Genomic DNA, 25178 nt, shown 5'->3' on the forward strand with positions numbered 1-25178 from the left:
CTCTTTTGGCTTTAAGAATTCCAGAGTAAGTTTGCTGTGGATTACTGAGAATAATTATGTTAACTCAAGGTCAGCCAGTCAAAAAGAAGTTAGTGCTGACTTCTTTCCTATTAGCACAATGGAAATGCCCACTTTCAGGGACTTGCAACTTGGAATGGCAGGAGTGCACACCACCATCTTGTAGAGATGGGGTAGGTGCCAGCTGCAGCAGCCTGAGTTTGGTCAGGGGGGTGGAAAGTCAGACTAGCAGCCAACAGTTTTTGTAAACAACAGGAAGGAGATTATACTATCAGGTACCAGTTTATGCCAACGAAAATCAACCCGTTCGATACTTTTGGCATGCATGCCACAGATGGACAATGCTTCGTGTTTTAAGAGTCCATGCACAGGAAACTGCCAGTAGTAAGAATCAAGGAATGATTTTTAAGTCTCTGAAGCTCAGACCTGGGATTTGGGATTTGAGTAAAATAAACTCCTAAGTGTAAACTAACATGACATTTTTAAATTAGGAAAACAGCTCCAAAAAGTCTGTAGGATTATAACTAAATAGTTAATATGGAAGAAATGTCAGAGAGGGTTTAGAAGAGGGATGGAATAATCCAGTGTTGATTCAAGTCATTGAATTACTTTATATCTGTTTTTAAAAGGATGGGGAGTGACATCTCGCAGAGCTGTTTGGAGATTTGATTGATGTTTGAAAGTGCTTTAATATCTTTTGTGAAGTATCCAATAAGAGTAAAATATGTCATCAGAAGTGAATTGCCTAAAGCAAACTTATCAGAATCATCTTGAATAGATGCTAAGCAGTTCTGTCTTTGTTCTAAGTTGTACTTAATAGGGCATTTGTATTTTTTAAAGGATACCATATTCTAATTTTCTTTCAAGTGTCAGCTGTATTCTTGGGGTTGTTAATTGTTTCTTGAGCTTTAATATGCTTTGAGGATGTTTGGTCACCTATAGAGGACAGTTTTTCCAGTTGCAGCCAGCCGAGCAGTTAAATATACTTCAAAATGCTTCTTGCCAAGGACAATGTCTTTTTCAAATATTTGAGATGTTTGTTCTCAGTTGTGATTTATTAGTGAACCTGTGTCCTCATAGCAACTCCTTGGGAGGTACAGAAGACAGAGCCAGAAAGCATGTGGATGCAATTAGTTCATTAACTATTCAGAAAAAGCTTTTATTGAAGGGTACTCAATTGATAGGCTTATTGGTATGTGTATTTGATGCCTACATAATTTCACATAGTACCCCATTTAAATCATGCTGTTTAAATAATCTGACCGAATGTCCTTTTAATCTGCTTTTCCTTGTGAAAGAGCATGCAGTACTGCCACCTTGTTGCCAAAGTTTTGTCTGATTTGAATGTGCATAAAAATCAAGTGATTGCCTGTTGCAGAAAAGAGCTTACTCTTTCTCTTTGTCAGTACTTGCAAAACCAACTTAAAAGAAGTTAGTATTATTGGACTGAATTCAATAATTAGCATAATCATGATGCTATGTATTGTTCACGAGGGCACGCCCCTTGGCCAAATTTCCCATTAAGAGGACACCGATGTTGTCCTAGTGAATAAATCCCGGCACACATGATGCAAATCAGCGTGTTCCTGCCTGCTGCTCGGCTGCAGTTAATTTTAGCCAGGGTTTGTTCTATGAGTTGTAAAACTGTTTACCCAAGTAGAAGTTAGTAAGCTGAAATGTGACTTCTCGGCCTAATGTGATAGGATATCTATTTTAGACTTCAGATTGTGTTTATGATCCAGAGAACAAACTTCTGAAGAATTGTGGTTCAGATTTCCTTTGAAACTACTTGTAAGTACTGAGTGAATTTTTAAGAGTTCTCTTTGTTCTTTGTGCCTCAAATCTTCCTAATGTGACTATCATAGAAATTTTTAACTCTTGGGAAAACTGGAAACTTTGGGATTGGTACTTTAGGACCATGTAAGATGGTGGCAAAAGCTTTTTCTTTAAATGTGTACTGAGGAAAAAAACCTGCATTATTCAGTTTCCCAAGAGAAATTATTTTATTCTTATTTTTATTTTTGCAATAGCAACCTATAGATTATTACTTATTTTATCTGTTAAAATGTTTGATTAGTCGAAATGGTTCCTGTAAATACAGAAACATTATATTGTGTCACATTTAGCTTTATTTTCTATGGTAACCTAACTCTTGGGTGAAAAATGTTCAAAGCAAATTCCTGTTGTACCCGGCTCTACAAGTTTATACCGCAAAAATAATGGGAGCATCAAATGTAATTTTGTTAAATGTATAGATGATTAGCTTTTTAATAAAAGATTTTGTGCTTAAAAATAGACCCATATGCTCCTAAACGGAAGCATTTTTTAAAAAATTAAATTATGAGAAAGATGTTAGAGAGTAATTTGAAGCATCCTCTATTTGATTGAATTAGTTATCAAAATTATCCAGAGGCCTTGAAAGTCTCTTCCCTTAAGTGTCTTTAATCTAACAGGTTATTACCAACTTAATTTTGGGCTGAGGAAAACTAATGACTTTAGTATTGAATATTTTAAAGTAAATCAGAATCACCTTGTTTGTTTTGAAGTGTGTTTGCATTCAGGGTAGACTGACTTCATGTCAAAACAGCTTGCTTATGACACACAACTAGGCAAAAATTCTTTTATCAATTAATGTATAAATTACATCAGCTGAAGAATATTGATTTTAATAAAACAATTAGTCTTCCAGATCTTCATTTGTGAGCAAGGAGGAAGGCAAACCCTCAGTACTGTGGATGCCATTTTTCTATTTTGCAAAAAACTTCATTTAAAACTTCTTTGTTATTATGTGTTGTCTGATTTTTAAATACAAATGACATAAGGTGTCAACAATGAAAGGAAATGTTTCATGGGTACATTTAGTAGGAAAAGAATGTAAGAAAGGAAAATAGAACTGAATTCCTATGCTATTTTTAGAAAGAAACTTTTTTTAATCATAGTTTTTTATTGAGTAGAAGAATAATTTATAGTCTAGATTAATTATAACAGAAAAGTCTCTCATGTCATCTTCAGCAGAAAACGGGATTCTGTTCCAGTATAATCTTCAGAATATGTACATTATTCAAAGAATGTAACAGTTCTTGTTCTTTTCATTGTTAGTGAGGTGCCATCAGAATCTCCAGGGGGTGTTTTTCAGGGTATGTTGTAGTTGTATGTTAGTTTTTCAAGCTAAAATTCATTTGTTGTATTTTTTTGGCTTGCCAAAAAGAAAAGCTGATTAGATTTTGTCCATTTTTTTAAGTTTATATTGATTTCTATTTTAGTGAAACATGTATTTTAGGTTGAGTTGTTAAAATGCTCATAAACACTTCCAGAGTGTTTGTTTTGAAGATTTATGTGCTGTGAGAGAGTGATCAGGTGCATGAAAGAGGAGATAGTATTAATTATGTAAGTGGCAGTGTCAGAATCGCCTGTGGTTTGCTGGTTCTAGAATTCTCTTCACTACTTATTCTTTGCACCCAATGAGGTGATACTGGTTGTGGTTCCCTCATATGAGTGGAGGCTCAGACTGGTTATGACCTTGTGACAGATTACAGCTCGGCCAGTACAGTCACAAAACGGGGTCCATGTGTCCAGAAACACGCAGTCTTGCGATCTGTAGAAAGAGCCTAGGAGCCCTCAGTTTTGGCCATATGCTATGCACACCCACCCACACCTTATGTTGCTGTCATTCCCACTGCAGGTGATGTGCATATCTGTCCTCAGTCCTGTTTGAGCTGCAGTCACTGTCCTCTCACCCTAGTGCTCTACCTCTTTACATGCTTAGAGACTCAGAGGCTTTGACAGATTGCTGCTGATTGCAACTGATTTGTTTTACTGTTACTTTATTCTTAGAGCATAGCTTTCTGCTCTGAAGCTTTGAGGAAGTTTTCGGGGAAGCAGAAAGGACTCTTTTCTCTGGGTCTCCTTCATCCCCATGAGGTTTTGTTTTCATTTTTTGGCTGTGATGGCGATGGAGCCCAAGGCCTTGCAGATGCTAGGCTACACTCCCAACCCCCACATGAGGTTTTTTAATAAGTAACTTGCCTGCATGGCTGTATAGGGACTATGTTATATAACAGGCTGCCTTTTGGTTTGCAACCAAATGCTCAGTGATTACAACCCTAGAATATTCTTTTTCAAAAGGAAATTTGGTAGCAAGAGACTGTGTTATATTCATTTTCAACTGTGTTATCTAAAATGAAAGAAAGAGTGAGTGAGCAGAGGGATGCCTCCAGCTTTGCCTTGTTGGACACAAGTATATAGTAATAGGATCTGCCTCTTGGGAGGAATGCTGATTTCTCCAGGAACTACTGGCACTGCTGTTATTATTTAGCATGTATTAAGCACCCCCAGAGCACATACAATTCACAAAGAGAGCATAGTTCCTACTCTCAAAAAAATGCATGTGCTAAAATTTGGCAGTATACAGAAACTGGGCCCTCTGACATACAGTAAATAAACTGGCAAAACAAAGAATATGAAAAGGAAGAAAAGGGAAATAAGATGGGATGAGGTGAGTTGAGGGTAGTTTAGCTTTCAGTTCATTGGGCTTATAATAAATGGGATTGGGACAGGCTCTTGTTCCCCCTGGAGTGATACCTCTCTTCCTCTTTCAGTAGCTGTGGAAGTGATGGAAATAAGTGAAAACACTCACCCCAGAAGCTTGCCCACGGCTCTAGTTTTCTTATCAGTTCTGCAGAGGAGATTGAGCAGTGTTATTTATATCTGAAACTCAGTATGTGGTGGGGTGAGTTTGATAGAAAGTCCAATAAATATAAAAAGCAGCTTTCTCATAAAGTGATATTGAGTTAGAAATCTGAATTTGAGTTGCAGATTCTCTCTTCCCTCCTGAACTGATTTGTAGTTGAACAAATTACTTAATCTTGCACTGGTTTAAAATGTCGAGTCAACTGTGAAATTAGTTAGAGAAGAGCTTTAAGCTTCTCAGAAGACAGGTATCATGAGGGTCTGTGAAGCATTACTGCAGCTTATAAAGGAATCAGAAGAACATGACTCAGAGGAAGAGCTAATAAGGCAAGCTTGGGTATTGAAGATTAATAAATATGCATATACTGTATGAATCCATGAATCACTCCTTTCTTTATACCAGCCTTAGCCAGTCCCTGACTAAGATTCTGCATCAGGTTCATGGCTCCACAGCTGAAAGAAGCTTGGAGAAGCCTCAACAAAGAACCTCAAAAAAAAAAAAGATTAAAGGGTTGGAAAATGATGCCTATAATAAGAGATTAGAGAACTTCTATTATTTAGCCTGGAGGGGAAAAAACTGACTGGTGGACTCTTGAATTGTTACTCAAGTATATGTATGCCTCAGTACAAAGAATGAGGCCAACTAGTATCTGTTTCCATTCAGATTGGAATGGCTGAGTCCAGTAAGGGTTAGGTTAGGACAGTGGTTCTCATGATGTGGTCCCTGTACCTTTAACATCAGCACTAACTAGGAATCTGAGAAATGCACATTCTCAGGCCCACCCAAGACCTATTGATTCAGAAATTGTGGCAGTGAAGCCCATGGATCTGCATTTTTAACAAACCTCTAAAGCAATTCTGATGCATGCTAATGCTTGAGAAACACTAGAAGAGATATTAAGAAGAATCATAGAACAAAAGGGAGATCTTAGATGATGGAAGATGTAAACTTTATCCTGAAGTCATCTAAAACTGCATTTATATTTGTTTGCAATGTTTCCAATGTTATCTCTGAAGTCAGGAGATAAATGACCTCTCAGAGTCCCTTGTAGCCCTAGCTTTGCTCTGGATTCCTTTTTGTCACTTAGAGAAGATTAATATTTAATCTGGAAAATTTTGCAATTACTTTTCTGAATTTAGTAATTAAGACAATATTCATTTTGATTTTGCCTTTGTGTGTGCACTTGAATATGGGATATTCTTGGCTTTTATAACTATAGTTAATTACATATTTGCAGAGTATTAAAAAGTCCTTGAAATGAGAAATGTGTGGGGTTTGTTGGGGATGAAACCCAGAGCCTCACACAGGCCCAGCAAGTGCTATACGACTAAGCCACACCCTCAGCCCCAACAGTACCCATTTTAAATGGGATCAAGTGAAATAATGTGAGAGTGATAATGGTGTGCAATCGGTATATCCTACTTTGTTTCAGCAGTGTTACTAAAAGTCTCTCCCTTCCAATAGGACTTTTCCACAGCCACCTAGAGGAAAATTCAGATAGAAATGGCATGTATTCAAAACAAGAGCTCCCTCTTGACCTTAGCCCATGACCTTTATATAACAGACTGCTGGTTAGATAGGTCACCATGAAGCTAGTGTCAGAAGAGAGGAGACTGTGGGAATAGTTTATACCCCGTTTTCCCAACTCTTGTCACTTCCACAGGACAAAAAAAGTTCGTGAGTGAGGTGACATACCACCTGCAGAGATGCCACTCTTCATCCCTGCCATGGGGAATTCCACTGGACACTCTAGAAGTAGGGGGTAATGTAGAAGGATGTACAGAGAATCCAAGCATGATATATGTTCGTGGGTCTCCACGGCAAGTGTAGGACAGGAATATTTTATCTGGACAGGTTTGTTTCTACAGCAAATAACCCAATGATAAACTTAGGAGGTAATTAAAACAAATTAATGTCAAATAATTCAGTCAAAATGTCCAAGACCACAGAACCTCTGTCCTCTATCATGTCATGAGTTATCCAGATTTAGGGAGGTGTCAATTCTTGCCCTTCTGACTCAAAACAGTGACTCCTAAAAGAGTCCCCTACTCACTACCTCAGACCCCCAACACACTTGGTTTTCACATTATATAAATGCTTCTTAAATTTGGTTATATTTTTGTCCATTAATATATTTTCTTTGTGCTTTTTGCTTGATGGAATTGTCTTGGGTTGGGTTGGTTTGTCTTGGGTCACAAACCGCTGAGAGTTGTGTCTATTTGTTATACTTTGTATAGTATTTAGTACAATAAAAGCTTTTATGATCAGAATGAAGAAAGGGCTCTCTGAGGACATGTTTTGCCAGTACTATTTAAAAAGTGTCACACAAGTAATGCACTGCTGTGTCCAAAAAAACATGCCCTCCCTTAGCCAAGGAGTCATGTTCCTAACATTTTAGCACTTGAATATGGGATTCTTGGCTTTTATAAAGTTAATTACATGTTTGCAGAATATCAAAAAGTCCTTGAAATGAGAAAAGACAGGTGAGGGCAGTTTGGCTCAAAATCCACTTTGCCTTATAGGGGACGTAGAGATAAAGTTTGCAAGAATGTATACTGTCTTTGGACCTTAATACGTTTGGGGGAGAAAAACTGATCTCTCAGACATCAAACTGCATCATCTATGTCTGTTTTCAGAATATATGAGATCCTGGAATAATGGTGGTTGGCCACTAAGATAGATATTGTCTTACCCATTAGAGGACATGGAAAGCCAATTTCTAATATCCTGAATGATTCTCCTAATATAGTTCCTTTGAAAGCCATGAACTCTCCGTAATTATATAACCAATAGGAAAAATTCCAAATCTGGTTGCTGGGGTTCTTAATGATAGCAGTCAAAAGGTTATTATCTGGGCTGGGATGTGGCTCAGTGATAGAGCATATGTGTGACCCTGGATTCTATCCCAAAAGACTATTTTAATTTCTGTACAAAGAGAAATTAATAAATAGCTATTCTTTTTGGTATTTTTTTCCTGGAAAAATTAAGTTTTTTCTAAAATCAATCTATAGGTAGTTCATATATTTGCCATTAAAAATAAAAGTAGCTCAGTGTTTTGGGATAAACTTTGTCTCATTATAATGAAAAAATTAAACATGAAGGGAAAGGCCAGAATAAAAAAGCTTTTATTGTATTAGACTGACTATGCAAGAATTATTGATCTAATCATTCAATAAAGTATCCCCAGAAACAACTAAAATGTACTGGTTAAATACTTTATGGTATTGCCCTATACAGCAATACTAACAGCTACTTTAAAATGATAATGCTAGATGTAGTAAAATTAGCAGTTTATAAAATATTGTGTATTGATGTCCTTATTTTTGTAAAAGGAGTGTATGTTTGCATGGTCATGAAAAAAAAATAGCATACCCCAAATATAAGCAATAATTTTTTCTCTAGGAAATGAGTTTATATGTGATTTTCCCCCTTTTCTTTGGCTATATGTTTGTTATTTTTTTTCTTCATTGAGCATATATTACTTAAGTAAAAATGAAAAACTTACTTTAAAAAACTATTTTAACTCATTTTAATATTGACTATTATTTTTTATTTAACTTGGCAGTGGCCAATCAGGGGCTTGCATAATTGCCTAACCCAACTGATATTAGTACACTAAAATGGTAATAGTGGTTACTTTGCAGCTGTGGACTGGGAGCATTTTTCCTTGTTTTCCTTTCTAGTTTTTTATATTTATCCAAAATTTTTATCTGAGCACATATTATTCTTATAATGGAAAAATTTGACTATTTTTAAGACAGAGACTTGAGATGTTGACTCTTGGGAAGAAGCCTGCACAAACTGATGTAGAGCAGTGATTGACAAAGGTTAATTATGCTAATTCTTCAACACTAGAGGTAATCAGCAAACATCTGATCTTACTACTGCCCTGGATCTTCAATGAACTCTGATCTCAAATTGGCCAGTATGTCAGGTTCAGTATTGTTTGCAGAGTAAAGGAAGGCAGCTGGGATCCAACATATTTTTAAACCAATTAAAATAGTACTTATCCATTTAAATTTGGTAAGGTGCCATCACTCAAGATCTTAAGTGCAAAATAAGGACTGGTGGGAACATATTCAGTAGACCTCAGGAAACACCTTGAGTGACACTGATGAGGGATGATGGAAAGAACAAGTCACCTGGCTAGTATTTCCAAAGTATTTATTTTTGTAGTATCAGAGTGTATCTCACCAGTGTTAACTAAAAATGATAGCACTTTAAGATAGTCCTGGCTCTCAATTATTTCTGCCTAATGCTGCTAGGGTGTCCTTGTGGCCTTAACTAAAAGTTATTTGCAGTAACTGTTTTGGGACTGACAATTTAATAAAAAATTGAGCAAAAAACAGTAGCCCTCCAGCCCCCCTTTTAACCTGCTTTGTATAGTGACAGGTGAGAATAAGTACTTCTGATGGTTATTTAAAGGGTCTCTCTCTGAAGTATGTTCTAAAACTTGGCCTAAAGTGAAGTGGAATCTGTCACCAGGTCTACTTTGGGCACTCAGGGTTAGATTGAGACTAAACTGACTCCACTTTCAGTGGGATCAGAACCTTAAAACTTAATCTAAAATCAAATTGCCTTGAGAAAATAGAAGGAATCCAGGATCCTATGTCCCAGATTTAGACCTGGCCTTTCATATGGAACCTTTGTTACTCATAGATGAATATTTCTGAGAAGTCAGAAGCAGGTTTTTCAGGTTCCTTCTTACTGTTCTTCATCCTCACAAGGAGTGCTCCTCTTTTCATCCTCATCTTTATCATCTTGTCTCCTCCTACAATTAGATGGTAGGTGTAATTATGTAATTCTCTGCACTCTTGCCCCCAAAAGGAAGTGAAGATACATCCACATGGGGAAAGAGAGATATAGGTGAACCCTGTAATTCAGATATTCAGTGGGTAGGGATTGTTCCAAGTGAGCATCATCATGGGGCAATTTCTGGGACATCAGCATGTCCCAGCTGCCAAGAAATCGCAACTGAGTTCAGACCCAGGACTCTCCTGCATCCTGTATAAGCACAGGTATGTGAAATGCCTCATCAGGGTGGAATAAACAGGCAGTTGAAATTAATAGAATTATTTGCAAGTTGAATAGTTCAAAGGAACAAAAAATGTCCCCCCCCCTTTTTTTTTTTTTGTAGTGGGTATTAAACTCAGGGGCACTCTACCACTGAGCCACATCTCCAGCCCTATTTTGTATTTTATTTAGAGATAAGGTCACAGTGATTTGCTGAGCTCCTCACTTTTGCTGAGGCTGGCTTTGAACTTGTGAACAGCCTCCTGAGCCACTGGGATTGCAGACATGCGCCACTGTGCCCAGCAAAATATGTCTCTTTGTGTCCTTAAAAGGGATAGAGCATATAAAAAATATTGTTAGCATCTACAGAGAAGGTAGGAAAACTAATGGCCATCAAGGGCAAGATGCTGCCTCTTGTAAGAGGAAGAGGAGAATGGACCTCAGTTTAAAGATGTGAGTTAAATGTATTTTCTTCTTTTTGTTTTTGCTTGCTTCTTCATTCATCTTTTGTTTTATTTGTTTTTGCCTTTACTAAAACAAATGTGATATGAATGTAGTTAACACAGAGAAGTGGTTAGGAGTTATAGATGAACTCATCTATTACAAAGTTGTTGTTGTTGTTTTTTAAGAGTGTTGTGGTAAGCTGGGCATTATGATGCACACCTGTAATCCCTGTGGCTCAGGAGGCAGAGGCAGGAGGATCATGAATTCAAAGCCAGTGAGACACTGTCTCTAAATACAATACAATACAATACAATAAAATACAAAATAGGGCTGGGAATGTGTCAGTGGCTGAGTGCCCCTGAGTTCAGTCCCTAATAATAAAACAAAACAAAAAAAAGAGTGTTGCATTAGACCTGACTTGAAATTAAAGTGGCAGCTGGCACAGGAATAGAGCACCACTGGGAAGCTCTGTCACTTTGTGCCTTAGTCTGCTGGGCAAAGTGAAGTATCCCTAGGGACTTAGTACAGTGCGTATCCGGCCATGTGCCTCTTTCTGTCAGGCCTAATTTTGGCCATCTCTACTTTTTTTTTTTTTTTTTTTTTTTAACCTTTGTTTGGGTTTTCCCTGATTTTTAAGTTGTAATGTCTTCAGGCTCTGTCAGACTTGTCAGTTCTAATTAAGTAAACCTAGAATTTTTATTTGAAGAAAAATGACTCAAAGTGTGATCTAGAAGAAACTTCTTTTGATCAGGCATAAGAACTTGACATTATCATATTACATTAAGTATTAAAATGATCTTCTTCGAAGCTTAAATTTTATTTTGTTCTGAGAAGGCAATGGTATAATAAGAAAGACTTTATTTTTTATCTCTCCACTAAATATTAAGAGATCAGCTTCTAGGAACTCCTGTGATTAGATTGGATCCATCTGTGGAAGAGCAGTACAGGTGTAAATGTATGCTTTTCTAAAGGCAAATCCTGGTCACTTTTTCTGTTTAATTTACATGCAGTAAAAGTCACTTTTTCTGGTGTATATCTTGAGATTTTACAGATGCAGAGATTTTTATGACCATCACTGTAGGCAGGATACAGAGAAATTTTAACTCCCTGAAGAATACCTTGTGCTGCCATTTGTTTTCAGATGTCCCTTCCACCCCTTACTCCCTGAGCTGTTAAGGCAGTCTTTAAGCCCCACACCCATGATATTGCATGAAAATGTAATTGGTTAAAGAGGTTTAAGCTAACCTTTGACTAATAAATGGCTTATGCTGTCCATTGGGTGATCCCTAAAGAGCCAGAATAAAATATAAAAACAAGGGGGAAATTAACCAGAGTTGGTATAGCGTACTATCTGAAAGGGTCAGTTTTTAGGGAAAAAAAATCAAAATTTAAAGAAACTGGATAGTATAACATACACAAGGAAAAGGGATAGCCAATAGAGGTTGCTTTTGAAAGGCCCATATACTGAACTTTGCAGACAAAGATTTCAGATTAGCTGTTGTAAATAGACTACAGGAAATAATGTTTAAGGAATTAAAAGAAGGTAGGTTAGTAGTGGCTCATCAAATAAAGAATATTTTTATAAAGAGGTAGAAATTATTTTTTAAAAAGGAACCAGTGGAGCTATGATACCAAAAGAACAGATGATAAAAGTAAAAATATTGGACCATAAGAGAATTTAAAACTTCTGAACATCAAAGGATACAATAGAGTGAAAAGCCAACCTACAGAATAGGAGATAATATTTATAAATCATATATTGGATAAGGGGTTCATATCCAGAATAGATTAAAAAAATACTATAACTCAACATAAATTAAGAAAAACCTGATTTTAAAATGGGCAAAGGAGTTGAATAGACATCTGTCCAAATAAGATCTACAAATGGAGAGTTGGGCCTACATTTTCTTCTACTAGGGCAGGGTCTCTGGTCTAATGCCTAGGTCCCTGATCCATGTTGAGTTGAATGGGAGGTTGGGAACAACCAGGGTGAAACATAGGGGCTTAATTTCATTTTTCTACATATGGATTTCCAGTTTTCCCGGTACCATTTGTTGAAGAGGCTATCTTTTCTCTAATGTAGGCTTTTGGTGTCTTAGTCTAGTATGAGATAACTATTTATATGTGTTTATATCTGTGTTTTTTATTCTGTATCATTGGTATTTTTTTTAAACATCAGAAATTTATTAGTTGCTCAAAACATTACATTGATCTTGACTTATCATATACATTTGTTTCAAATGCGGTATGAATTCTTATTATTCCCACGTGTACAGATTGCAGGATCACATTTGTTATACAGCCACGTTTATACATACTGCCATACTAATGTCTGTTGTATTCTGCTGCCCTTCCTATCCCCTTCCTATGATGTCTGTTTTGGTGCCAATACCATGCTGTTTTTGTTACTATAGCTCTGTAGTATAATTTAAGGTCTGATATTGTGATGCCTCCTGCTTTACTTTTCTCGATATGGATTATTTTGGCTATTCTGGGTCTCTTATTTTTCCAAATGAATTTCATGATCAAACAAACAAATAAAAAAATCTAAAAATGGCCAACAAGCATATTAAAGATGTTCAACATCACTGATCACTAAGGAAATGAAAACCAAAGCCACAATGTGATATCACCTTATTCCCATTAGAATTGCTACTATATACAGGAAAAAAGAAAACTGATGAAAAATAACATATGTTAACAAGGATATGGAGAATTTGGAATACTATACACCGTTGTTGGGAAATAATGAATAGTGAAGTTGCTGTGGAAAACGGAATGAAAATTTCTCAAAAAATAGAAAATATAAATAACAGATGATCCAGCAGTTCCACCTCTGGATATATATCTGAAAGAACAAAAAGCATGGTATCAAAGAAATATTTTTATACCAATTTTAATAGCAGTATTATTCACAACAGCCAAAAGACAAAGCAACCCATTGATGAATGAATTGATAAACCAAATGTGAGCTACACATATAATGAAATATGTGTATATTATACATACATATGCATTATTATAAATTTAAATTATTGAATATACTATATTTTGTAATGTATTAAACATAATAGTCTTAAAAGAGAAGGAAATTCCAATACAGGCTACAACATGGATGAACTCTCAAGATATGCTAAGTGAAATAACTAGTAGCCAAAGGACAAATACTGTTAGGATTCTACTTCTGTGAAGTACTTAGGTAGGGAGATTTGTAGAGACAGAAAATAAAATATTGGTTACCATGGGGTGAGAGAAGGAGAGGTAGTTCAGTGGGTACATTTAGTTTTACAAATGAAGAGTTCTATGGATGAATGGTGGTGATGTTTGCACAACAGTGTCAATGGTTTTAATGCTACTGAACTGTATGTACACTTAAATGCTGTTAAGATAGTAAATTTTATGCTCTATGTTTTACCAGTATTTAAAAGAAATGTTTTAAAAATAAGGAAATTCAGGAGTTGAAAAGTATACTAACTGAAATGAAAAATTTACTAGAAAGGTTGAGCAGTAAACTTGAGTTGGCAGAAAATTCAGCAAACTTGATGACAGAACAAAAGATTATACAGTCTGAAGAGCTAAAGAATAAAGAAAAATGAGTAGAGCCACAGAGAAATGTGGGCCACCATTGGTGCACCAATGAGAGTACTAGGAAAAGGGGGCAGAAAAAATAATTTAAATATTTTAACTTTTCAAATTTTATGAAAAAATACTAATCCAAGAAGTTTAACATACTCCAATTAGGATAAACACAAAGACATCTACATTCAGACTCATTGTAGTCAGAAGATTTAAAGACCAAAAAAGGAAATCTTGAAAGCAGCAAGAGAAAAATGACTGTCAAATACAGTGGAATTCCAATAAGGTTTAAACACTGTCATCTCTTGAAACAGTAAAGCCAGAAGGTAGCGAGATGACATAGTGAAAGTGCTGAAAGAAACCATCTCCCACAAAGCTATTTTTCAAAAGTGAAGACAAAATAAAAACATTCCTGAATAAAAACTGAGAGAAGCCATTGCTATCATGCTGAAAAGAAGTGACAGTAGACAGTGATTTGAATTCCCCTCCCTGCCACTCCCGAAAAGATACCAAAGCTTTGTTAGAAGTAAACAGGTAATGATAAAAGATAGAATAATTACACATTTTTCTTCCTTTTTTGAGCTTGTGTAAAATATTATGAAAGAGGAACTATGTCTGGTTAAGTTCTGGTTATTATAAGAAGTGTCTTTCTATTTATATCAGAGCATCCTCCCTTGCTCCATGTTGTCTGAAGAAAATAGAGGGTAAGGGAGCCAGTTCTTGATCATACAAAAGGAGCAAGCCAGTGTTCTCAGAATGAAGAAATGGTTTTCAAAGAAATTTTATGATCTCTTATCTCTTTTATGTTATTTTAGCTATTTCCATGGTTCTTTGATGGTAACATTTTTAAAAAAGCTTATGGTTTCTTGATTTAGTAAAAAGATTCCAATTTAGGTAGTCTCTGTGGAAGAAATCCATAGAACTACTAAATTTCTACCTGAGTTATCAGTCAAATGAGCAATTCTGTGAATTTTTGTCTTGTTTAACTTGATTACCCTGTTAATTTGACAAATTATTGGTGGAGTTGAATCAAGTTTCCACACTTCCAATGAAGCACTTCTGAGAATTGGACATTCTCCTACATAGCACAATGGAAGAGGCTGGGTAAATCCATTTAATAATTATCTGTACTCTGTTGCTTTTTCTGCTGCTTATAAACTATTGCTTAAGAATCTCTGGATGGAACAAGAAATATGGGGCTGTAAGTTGAGCATGGAAAATAGTTAAGATAAAAATCATTTATCAACTATTCATATTAATATTGTATATTTATAGAAAAACTATGTAGTAGTATCAGGAAATCAAGGTTTTGATAAGTACTATCCCTGTTTTGATTGAGCCCCAAAATAATCAGAAAAAATTAGTAAATAAATATGTAAGAACCAGGATATCTATTTACATTCATGGTTCCATTTCAAACTGGCTGAAAGGAAAGTATTTCCCTAATATAGCTCTTGGAACTTAGCCCAACCACCAAATACTTAAGGGCACAGAATTGGAACACGGGATCCTGGGTTTGCCAGTTGATAAAAGTTTCATATGATAAATGATTTGCTTGTGAAAATCAACCTATTTTTGGTTATTAGTGAAAAAGATTCCCCTGAGGTTCTCAGGTTTTTCCTATCTAGAGGGAGTACAAGAAAGGGTGAAAGGGAGGAATGTTTAGAAGACTTTTCTATCTTAGAGTGGGAATAAGTATATAAAACTCAGCTAGTCATTCTTGTCCTTTGCTTGAAAGCAGCATTGTACCTAAAACAGTCTAGCAAGGTAATAATCCATTTAAAAACCTCAATTGTAGTCAATTCCACATTTTCAATGGGAACTAATTTCAGAGTGCAACAGCTCATTTGGTTATAATTTTTTTCCTCCTACCCAAATGCAGTCTTTCTTTCCTTTTCTTTCTTTTTTCTTGCTACTGGGGATTGAACCCAGAGGTACTTTACGACTGAGTTATGTCCCCAGCCTTTTAATTTTTTATTTTGAGACAAGGTCTTGCCCAGGTTGGCCTCCTCCAATTTGTGATTCTCCTGCCTCAGTTTCTGGGATTATAGGCATGTACCACAGCACCTGGTTCAGTCTTTTTTATTACAGGAAAGACTGCTTCCTTGTGTTACGTGCTCAGAGTTGAGTGGCTGAAATATATTTCCTTATAATATTTTTCCATGGGCTCATTGAATTATAAATTTAAAATGCAAATACTTAAGCTTGTTTACAGTAACCTACCATATAGCCATTCATTTCCACTAGAACATCACCAAGGAAATGGCCCCCACCCTTCCTGAGGCAGTCTGTCAACTTTTTAAAAATATTTTCCGTGGGAGTCATGTAGTACCTTCTAAATCTTTTCTTTTTTAGACCAAATCACTCTTAACTCCTTGAACTTTATCTCATTTTAATTATTTTTGCTGGTTATTTCTTTATCCTTTAAAAATATATTTACTTAATAGACTTGTATAATAACACTCCCAGAGAGCAAAGGCTATGTGGAAAACATCTAAATAATACAAAAGCTTTATGAGCTGGAAAGAAATTTAAATGTCAGAATGAGAAAAATGTAGGAGGCAGAGTGAATACAGCAGGAATGAAGCTGGAGAGAAGAAAGGCTACAGAAGGCCTGACCCCTGCAGGTCAAGTGGAAACTTTAGATGGAGCACCAAAATAAGTTAGTTCATGTTCCATAAATTCATGAAGTCTGTCGATTGCCCTGCTTAAGAAACGGTCAAAAATTTCCAGCCCCTCTCCCTGCAGGACAATCCTGTGGTTCTCAGTTTCAGGCTAAAATGCCTCTTCCAGATCCTGTGGTCTCTTGTTGGTGTAGGATAATAGAGTTGGACAGGACTTGAAGATATCTTCTGATCTTGACAGTTCCCAGGGATGAAGGCCCTGCAGCTTTCTTTGTTATCCACTCTCTTTATTGCCCTTTCCTTATCCCATGGGCTCTTCCTTTCACCCTTTCCTTCTTATACCCCACCCCCCACTTAGGACAAGAAAGCTCCACTCTCAAAACAAGAACTAGTGTCATCAAGGTTTGATGAATGTCAAACAAGTACATCACTTCCTAGTTTCATTATACTGTTTTCATTTGAGTTCCTTCTACCATGACTAGACAGTGGGTTTAGGAACTCATTGTTTAAACTTACTCTGACTTAGGACTGTCACATCTTTCAAATGACCAAAATTGGACTAGATATTTTCTAAAGTACCCTCAAAGTCAAATGTTCTCTGATTTTATAATTCTTTGAACTAAAACAGGAATAAAAGGGTAATTGTAGGTTGCTGCTTGAAATACTGTTTCAGTAAAAAATAAAAAAGAAGACTGCAAAGTACTTGGCACCATGAGGACATTTTTAAATTCTGTTCAGTTGTGATGGCCAAACCTCAAGAGAAGGAGAAGAAAGATGAAGGGAAATCTTGAGAGAAGTATCAAATGTGACTGAGTAGGTACCTTAAGCATCCTGCAAACCAGAATGTACAAGAAGGCTATAGGGCCATCCAGAGACCTTTTTACCAAGTACTCAGCCCCCAGAACAAAAGAGAAAAGAGAAAAACAGCTAAATGAAGGAACAAATATGATGTGTTTTATATCATACATTATAGGTAGTAAGCATGAAAAAAAAATATTGAGAGCCCCAGGCCAAAAATCTGGATAGATTCATGATAAATTCATTTTGTTTATTAAAGAAATCTAAGCATACTTTAGTGATACATTCCTAAATTTTTTTAGAAATGTACTTTCCTTTTTAGTGTACTGGAAGGTCTTCCAATGATAAAAGTGGTAATTGCTCATAGTAAAAAATAGGGGGGGGGGGGCGGGATGCAGCTAAAGATGTGGCTCTGTGGTAGAGTACTTGTCTAGTAAGTGTGAGGCCCTGGGTTCAATCCCTAGCACCTGAAATAAAAGAAAAAAAAAAATTTGTTTGTCAACCCTGGGCATGGTTCTTTAAGGTCTTATTGCTAGTTATTAAGCATACTTGAGATCTTATGGCCACATATAATTTTGTATACTCATTTTTTACTTAGCATTAGCATGTGCCAATGTCATGAAAAACTCTCAAGTTGCATCATTTTTGTAAATATATAATATTTCATTTTTAGAAGTTGCCACTATTTTCCCAGCCACTCCCCTGTCTAGGGACAGTTAGATGGCTTCCTCTTTTTCATGATTATAATAAATGACATTGTAAAAAAACATCTTTTTACAACTATATATGCCCATATTTCAAACTAGTTTATCTCCATTTGAGATTAATGTCATAAAACACACCCATATGTTATCTGGATACTCCTTATTCAAGATAGAGTACTGAAATTGCCATATATCTGACACAGCCGGACAAGTTTACAAGAACCATTTCCTACATGAGAATACATACTATTTCTTAGAACTGTCTAAATCATTCTCAACTGTCCTCATGGGTGATGGTATTACAGAATGTAATACTGCAGATACATTATTGATAACTTTATAGAACTTATTTTAGAGTTGATATGAATTACAGACCAAAGTGACAATTTTATTATGAGTTGCTCATATTCAAACTTTGTTTAACTTCCTTGAAGCTCTCAGTATAAGTACCCACAAGTCCAGATTTAAAATGTCTTCAATCTGTGGATCCTCCTATGGGAATGATTTCCAGCTAATTTTTACATTTGCCTTAAATGTGAATGACAATAAATGGGTTTATACCTTTTAGATCCTTTATAAGTCATTTGGGAGACTTGCTTTCACAGGAAACTTTTCTCTAAGAAAGTACAAAATCATTGATTGGAGAAGGTCAGTGGCCTGAAAGCAGCAGACCTGTTTCTCATATTTAACTTTGGAAGAGTTACATCTTTAATCTTTTCCTGTGGAACTTCATGTTTGCATTGCTGCCTCAACATCTCCTCTAATCGTCTGTACTTGCTCTTTGCTTTTCTCTGTCATTGTTTTAAACATGATGTAATAACCTGTCCCTGAACCCTAGTTGAACTGGCAAGTTTTATATGTCTCAATGGAAGAGTCCCCTTTTCATTGAATATGAGAACTATTCTTTCTTTCTTTTAACTATATAATTTATATAACATCCTGAGGGACTTGAGATAGGGGCAATGCTTGCAATATAGAAAAGAAAAATATCAAAAGCAAATGTTACTTTTTTTGACCAGTATTGTTTTCTAATCAGTTTTATTGAATTTTATAGACAATATTAAGTTTACCAATTTAAGGGTATAGTTTCATGAGTTTTGACAAACACTGAAGATATCTTCTGATCTTGACAGTTCCCAGGGTTGAAGGCTCTGCAGCTTTCTTTGTTATCCACTCTCTTTATTGCCCTTTCCTTATCCCATGGGCTCTTCCTTTCACCCTTTCCTTCTTATACCCTACCCCCCTACTTAGGCCAAGAAAGCTCAACTCTCAAAACAAGAACTAGTGTCATCAAGGTTTGATGAATGTCAAACAAGTACATCACTTCCTAGTTTCATTATACTGTTTTCATTTGAAAACACCACCATCCTCAGGATTTAGATAAAAAATTCCTTGTAGACAAGTAGTCTCATTTCTTTTGGGTAAATATACCTCAGGAGGAGATGACTGGGTTATGTGGTCAGAATACCCTTTACTTTATAAGAAACTATCAACTTATCTTCCAATGGGGTTTTATCTTTTTGAAATTTTTTATTGTTTTTAATCTCTACTTCTTCACCTTCTGCCCCTCAAAAAAGCTTCTATCTCTTATAATGTGTGTCATTCTAACCAAAGATAAGGCCAGGATTTGTACATTGAGGAAGAAGAGCAGGACCAGAGGGAGGTGACTTGGTACACCCACATGACTACCAGATGGGATGGGGAGCAAAGAGATTGAAAGAAAGATCCTTCTAGAAGTGTTTTGGAACCTTGTTATTTGTCCTTTGTCTAAGTGATATCAATTACTTCGAGTTGCTTGGGGCTCACCACAACTTATAAAACATTTTTATATAACTAGCTTTGCTCTTCACAGTTCTGTAAAATACATGTCGCCATCATTCCCATTTTGCAGATGATGAAACTGGATTCAGAACACATTTGTGAGTTATCCAAGATCAACTGCTAGTTAACAGCAGAGATAGGATCAGACCTCAAAGATCCTGACTTTTGAGCTATCAGGGCTTTATCTGCTAATGGTAGCAGCAGTCAACTATGTTATCACTTCTAGGTTGTGCATAACCAAAAGTTATAGTTTATTACCTCCAATTTTCAGAGGGTCATTTAGGTGTCTTGCTCGGGGTGGTGTAGCCAGTAGCTGGCTGGACAGAAATGGACTCAGAGCTCATACTGAAAGTCCCCCTCTCCATGTAGGGGGAAAAAAGATCCCCCCTTTTTTTTAGTCTCAGAAGGGAAGCCACAACAGATTAGCAAACTGCCTTTGCAATTCCTTTTCCAGTTTTAAGTCTGTACCTCCTTCATGTTAGATGTCTTTCGTCTTTATTCTTGGGCTCCATGTTCATGCTCTTTATCCTCATTGAGTAAACCTGCCTTCTTCCTGCTTCTATTGTGTGGATCCATAGTTGTTGCATTCCCTATGCTATAAGCCTGAGCTAACATTTGGCTTGATTGTCTTGCCTTTTCTTTTGATGGACTTTGCTTCTCTTTCCGTTCTCCCTCCATCCCGCCTCCTTTCTCCTCTCTACCTTCCTACTCCTCCCTTCCTTTCTTTATTCCCTGCTTCTGCCTCAGTCAAAATATCATCTCCTTTTCTTCAGGCTCCTATGTTCTCCTTGACTGCTCTGCATATTTGTAAATATGCTGTTTAAAGGTGGTCATGGAAAGTTTCAGCAAGGTTTCAATTTTTGCTATTGTGAATATGTGAAGCTCAATATTTTCTATCATGAATACACTATTACATTTTAAATTATTTTCAAAAATTTGAAAGCATAAAGTGGAAGTTTTCATGAGCTATTCAGGTATTATAATATTGTTAACTAGAAACTCCATATGGCAAGATGTACATACTAAATGTTAAAAAGAAATATTTTTCCTATGTTTTATTCTACAAATAATAAGATTCTAAAAGTAAATCTTCAGAATTAGGAAATGCTAGTCATTTTCACATCTGAGGAATCCAAGTCCCTATTGTGCAACAATCATTAGATTGTATATCACTACTAAAGAGATATCTGTACATTGATATTTCTACCTAAGTGTCAGAATTCAAGATTTTACCTTAGCGTCCATGAAGATGGATTTTACATTTTTTGGAGAGTAGGTATGAGACCCTTTGGGCTTTAAGAGAGGAAACTGGAAAATTGCTTCTGAGCCAGAGTTCTCTGCATGTGTAACCTAATTTTGGAGGGAAATCTTGGTCTGAGTGTAGCCCACGAAATCTCAGGTAAAAATTCTTCACAGACCAGGAGCAAACACAATGGAAAGGAGGTTGACTATGGACTAATCCTTTAAAACTGCAAATTTCCTCATATGTTAGCTTTGACAGCATTCCAGAGCAGAGACCCTTCTACCCAAACTTCATTTTGCATAGATGTGTTAAATGTCACAATTATTCAGCATTCCTGCTCTTAATTGTGTGAGTGAGAGGATATTAGGTACAGATGCAACTGATGCTGATAGAAATTACAGAGAGAATCCAGGCAGTGGTGTGGCACAGCTCAGTGATAGAAAGCTTAGCTAGCTTGCACGAAGCCCTGGACTTGATCTCCATTGTCACAAACAATACATAATCTAATACTTAACTTGAGTCCTGCCAAGTGGCCTCATTGGGCCTGGTGAAAGAGTGGAGCTGGTGCATAGATAAAGGAACAGGGTGGTGGGAGGCAGCTGAAGCACAGAAGATGCTGAGGAAAGAAAGGGAGGAACTTGTTGACATATTACAAGTCTGGGAGATGGGACTTAAGAAACCCTTCCGTGCCTCTTGGAATAGTTGGAAAATACTTTAAAGATTCTTGTTCCTCAAATGGAAGAAGTCTGTGGCATTTGAAAATTGAAGAGTGTCTTGTAATATTCATGCCTACAAATCTCAGCCATGTAGGAGGCTTTCATAGTCAGGGTAAGAGAGAGTTAAGAAGTTTGTTCCAATCATCTTTCATGTTTTGATGTAGTACTGTTGACCTTTTCCAGAAAAGACCTTGTAGGGGTGTTAGAAAGAGCCAGAGCATTAGCTGAAAATTCTAAACAGTACTGCCCCCTTGTCGAAAGTCATTGCTGTGGAAAGAGAGATGGCATTTCTCCGTGCTATTTCCACACTTGAGACCTCCCTCTCTCACATCTACATAATTTTTATGAACTCTAGTGTATTGATTCCTTCTATTAACTACCTTTATGCTATGTCTAGTCTTCCCCACTCCAATATTAAGTAAATATTGTTCTTTTTTTCTGATTCTTCTCAGGTTTTGACTTTTACATTTAAATCTTTTATTTTTGGTGTGAGGTAGGGATCTATTTTTTTTTTCCCTTCCAAATAGTCAGTCATTTACAGTTATCTCAACATCATCTTATTGAATGTGTCAATGTTTCCCCACTGATTTTTGATATCTACTACCTTCAAATCCTACTTTCAAACAGACAGTACTCTCATATATCATACCTGATCAGACCTCATTCATCCTGAATTTGGCCTTCTACATTCTAGGCAGTTAAGGTTTGGGCCCTATGCAAAGTATCCTCTGGCCCTCCTGTGGCTCCATTCAGCAGCATTGCCATCTTTTTCTATCCAACAGATTCTGTAATTATTTAAGCATTTTTTAAATTTTGCTCAAGTTTGATAAAAAAAATTAAGGAGAAAAGGGAGAAAAATCAAAGTGTTGGTTAACAAAAATGAGCCTTATAAGTTTAAGTATAGAACATTTAAGATATAGAAATCATTTAGGTTACCAAAAAAAAAAAAAAAGTGGCAAGCCTTTCTCAACCTGATGCTTATTGGACTCAGTCTGGTTAGCTTGGATTATGAATGTGAGAGAGAAAAGCCAAATTAAGAAACATAAACACAGTTGTGGAAATGAGTAGTCTAAGATTATCTAAGTAGGAAAGGCAATCTCCAGGCTGAAATGATTACAATGGTAACATAAAGATGACTAATAACCTTCTCGAGCAAAACTGGGCAAAGGACACAGCTGCTCTGGTGTATACTCTTCTTTTCGGTGCTCATGATTTACCTCTAAGTGTGGCACATCCATAAGAAATGTTCTGTGGTCAAAGCCTATCTTAACACTAAAAAGTAAAACTGAAAATAACACAAAAGGTAAAAAAGAAAAAAAACCCACTGAGTTATTTTTCAGTCTAGTTCCATATGTCAGTAGCATCTAACCTTTTTCGACCCCTGTATGCAAACCATCATCATGTCCTGTTGAATTTTACTTTTCTTCCCTTCATCTATCACCATCACCACTCTGGTCCAGGATTCCTCATCTCATGCCTGAACCATGTAGTAGGCTCATGATTAGTCTCACCACATTCATGCTTGTCTTCTGTCAGTCCATTGTCTATGCTGCACCCAGAATGATCTTTAAAAAATGCTAAGTCTGATTATGTGAGCCCCATCTCCAATTCAAACCCATATTGGTAGTCAAATTGTTTGCATGGTGGCCACTGTCTTTCATGTGACCCACCTCAATTTTCATCATGGTTTCCCTCTCCCTGGCCTGCCTCCAGTCTCTTCTCCTTCCTACCTTGAGAGTTGTCTGGAATAAACACTTCCCCTAGTCCCAGAATTAATTCCCACGATCTGTAGATATCTGGTAAGCCTTTCCTGTCCTCAGATAAGGTCATGCCCCAGTTTGCTCTTATGACACTTGATTGTCATGTGTCCTTCCTTCATAACCCTTGTCACTGAAGCATGTAGTCACACTTACATGATTATTTGATTAGTGTCTGCTTCCTTCACGGGATTCACTGAACTGAAATCCCCTCATGTGCCAGAACCACATCAATTCTTTTTTACTGTATTCCTAGTGACTAGCCCAAAGGAAATTCCCAATAAATATTTGCTGAATGTTGTTCTTTTTTTAAAAATTCTTTTTCTAGGGTTTTGAGATGTAATGTTAGGTAATTGTTGATTTTTTTATTCTTTTTTAGTTATTTATTCTAATTAGGTATATATGACAGCAGAATGAATTTTGATTCATTGTACACAGTTGCAGCACAACTTTTCATTTCTCTGGTTGTACACGATGTAGCATCGCACCATATGTGCAGTCACACATGTGTACATTACCTAGGGTAATGATGTCCATCTCATTCCACCATCTTTCCTGTCCCCATTCCACCTCTGAATGTTGTTCTTATGTCCCTTTTGGCAGTCTTGTCTGACAAATAAGATTTCATCAAGAATTTGTTTAAATTTTAAGATAGATAACATTGGCTCCAAATATTTTGATTTTCATTTTTTTAAATATATTTTTTAGTGTACAAAAAATTGTTATCTATCTTAAAATTGTACATGGACACAATACCTTTGTTTAATTAATTTATTTATTTATATGTGGTGCTGAGGATCGAACCCAATGCCTCACATGTGCTAGGCAATTACTCTACCATGAGCTAAAGCCCCAGCCCCTTGATTTTTATTTATAGATTTAATGTGCCTATAATATTAATAAATGTCTTTCAGTAGAATATTGTCTTTTGCTTCAAAGTGGTCTTTTCATTCTCTCACTTAGAATCTGAATCTTCAGAATTGCATAGGCTAAAAATCTTAGAAAATGATAAGATTTATCAGTGTACATTTCTGTTTAATTGTGTGCCTACAACTTTGTATACATAGATAATACTAAATATGTTTGTTGACCCTTATTATTATATATTATTCTCATTTGAACATTCTGTATCCACAATATACAGTTCAGGAAGGAAAGGGGAAAAAAATCATCTATCACACTACTACTCAAACTCACATTTTGGTGGATTTTAGTGTGTGTGTGTTATTTGTTTCCCTGCAGTGCTGGGGATCAAACCTAGGGTCTTGCACATGCTAGGCAAGTACTCTACTACTGAGCTACATCCCCAGGCCATCTTTTCGTTTTTTATTGTACATTATTAGCATTGCCATAATCACAATATATATGCAAATTTATGTCCTGCTTTTTCCCCATAAATAACTTACAGTTGATTGATCAAAGTATTATATTCTGTATGACATTGTAGATAAGCCTAATTCATTCAGTGCAATTTAGTAAATATTTATGAGGAAATACACTGTGCTAGTACCATTCCATACATCTAACACCTTTCAGAGAAAATACACAGGTTTGGTACTTTGACTCTATAGCAACAGAATACTGTAGTTAGGAAGCATTTAGAGACATTTTTACTGCACAGATATATTTTGTAGCATCTTCTGTCCTTCCTCAAAGCAGGAGTAAGTATTCGTTTAATAGCTTCTTCATTTATTCAACAAATTGATTATGGATCACCCCCACACCAGGCACTCGTCTATGTACTGGAGATTCAGCAGTGAATAAAAATCCCTGT

At 36.2% G+C, this 25178-nt stretch overlaps 1 protein-coding gene across 11 annotated transcripts in view; it reads left to right on the forward strand.

The window, feature by feature from the left end:
* Positions 1–25178, forward strand: part of Slc20a2 (solute carrier family 20 member 2) — a 101358-nt gene that overhangs the window by 29465 nt on the left and 46715 nt on the right. The window contains exon 1 of one of the 11 annotated variants that reach the window (XM_071610168.1): positions 14781–14845. The exons of the other annotated variants lie outside the window; for them this stretch is intronic. The gene's annotated coding sequence lies outside the window, so the exon portion shown is untranslated. Of the gene's footprint in view, positions 1–14780; positions 14846–25178 lie in introns of those variants that run through there. 11 annotated transcript variants of the gene reach the window in all.

The sequence above is a fragment of the Marmota flaviventris genome, chromosome 3, assembly GCF_047511675.1.
Source record: "Marmota flaviventris isolate mMarFla1 chromosome 3, mMarFla1.hap1, whole genome shotgun sequence".
Lineage (NCBI taxonomy): Eukaryota > Metazoa > Chordata > Mammalia > Rodentia > Sciuridae > Marmota > Marmota flaviventris.